Source organism: Otolemur garnettii, unplaced genomic scaffold, assembly GCF_000181295.1.
Source record: "Otolemur garnettii isolate 467f Iridium unplaced genomic scaffold, OtoGar3 scaffold00201, whole genome shotgun sequence".
NCBI lineage: Eukaryota > Metazoa > Chordata > Mammalia > Primates > Galagidae > Otolemur > Otolemur garnettii.
This window is the reverse complement of record NW_003852596.1, coordinates 79961-81784: the sequence shown is the minus strand read 5'-3', so window position 1 is coordinate 81784 and position 1824 is coordinate 79961. Positions and strand designations below refer to the sequence as shown.

The following is a 1824-nucleotide window of genomic DNA, read 5'->3' as shown; positions in this document are numbered from 1 at the left end:
ACTACAACCAAAAAATGGCTGGGCATTGTGGCAAGGGCCTGTAGTCCCAGCTGCTTGGGAGGCTGAGGCAAGAGAATCACTTAAGCACAGGAATTTTAGTTTGCTGTGAGCTGTGACGTTCACAGTGCTCTATACATAGGGTTACAGCTTGAGACTATCTCACAAAAAAAAGAAAAAGAAATAAAATCTAAATAGAAGGAAATGCAAGCTGTACCTCATAAAGAGATCTTCTTAGCAGTGACTTTTAAATGCCAAGATTAAAATCACTACTACTGTTATACTGTTCACCTCAATCGCATTCCTTTAATATAGAAACAAGTCCTGATTCACAAATTTGCAAAAAATAGGAATTTTTACAAACTGAGTTACTGAACATAACAGAAACCCTAATAGATGTCAAGAGACTGAGCTTAACTTCTAAGAATAACCAAAGAAATTAAGTGAAATGCCTAAATATGCTAAAATCAGACTAAGAAAGGAAAGGGACGTCACTCAATTTATTCAAAAGATTACCCACAGTACTGAACAGCAATATATCAATACATCATATGGCAGCTATACTATTAGACAGACTTCCTCAAGGCATTGCACTATCTACAAAAATGAGTGGTTAACTTCTGAACTATTTTCTTCAACTCCCAGTTTTTTCCCAAAACAATTCAAAGCTCACGTTTGCTAACCAAATTTTTCAGCAAATAACATCCCATGAGATAATTGCTCCAAAACCTTTCAAAATTTTTCTTCAAAATATCTGTCTTAGTCAAGTACAGCATGGCACATACCTGTAGTTACAGCTACTTGAGAGGCTGAGGCAGGAGGCTCACTTGAGCTCAGGGATCTGAGGCTGTAGTGTGCTATGATCACACCTATAAATAGCCACTGTACTCCAGCCTGGGCACCATAGCAAGACCTTGTCTCTATAAAAAAGTCTGTCTTATATAAGGAATATAATTCCTAATGTTTAATACTTTTCTTTTGAAGCTATCTTTGGTATCATCAAACTGAAGATGGTGCTATCTTCAGCTGTCAATATATGGAAGTATGTTGCCACATACTCTTAGCCGAAAAAATTATACTGAAAACTTTTTTTTCTACCTTCCTACACTACTCTAGGGTAACTTCTAATAAAGTTCACTGATGCCAGGCTTATTCTTTTTCTTTTTGCAGTCTTTGGCCAGGACCAGGTATGAACCCACCACCTCCGGTATATGGGGCTGGCACCCTACTCCTTTGAGCCCCAGGCCTATTATTCTTTCCTAACCTTTTCTGAAATCACAATTCTATTTCAGTCATAATCTGCTTCAAATTGTCAAGCTAAAGCAACTCACAGTAATGTTATGAGTAAGCTTCTCCCACCACAAGGAGTATTCGCATTTAAGAGGAGTTTTTGTTGTTGTTGTTGTTGTTGTTTTGGTAGAGACAGAGTCTCACTTTTTTGCCCTCGGAAGAGTGCAGTGGCATCACAGCTCACAGCAACCTCCAACTCCTGGGCTTAGGTGACTCTTCTGCCTCAGCCTCCCAAGTAGCTGAGACTACAGGCACCCGCCACAATGCCCAGATTTTTTGCTGCAGTTTGGCCAGGGCTGGGTTTGAACCCGCCACCCTCAGTATATGGGGCTGGTGCCCTACTCACTGAGCCACAGGTGCCTCCCTAAGAGTTTATTAACTCCTAAGCAGAGAAGTTCTTTATACTTTGGGCAACAAGAACCAAGAATTTGAACTAAGAAGTGTTAATAACCAGAGGCCATTGTTAAGGAATAAAAGAACCCAGCTAACCAAAACGGATGAATAAATTATTGGTTCTTTTTTTTTTTTTTTTTTTTT

The 1824-nt window shown here is 39.3% G+C and overlaps 1 protein-coding gene across 1 annotated transcript in view; it reads right to left on the bottom strand.

The window, feature by feature from the left end:
- The window catches only part of ALG13 (ALG13, UDP-N-acetylglucosaminyltransferase subunit), a 101641-nt gene that overhangs the window by 51437 nt on the left and 48380 nt on the right, over positions 1-1824 (bottom strand).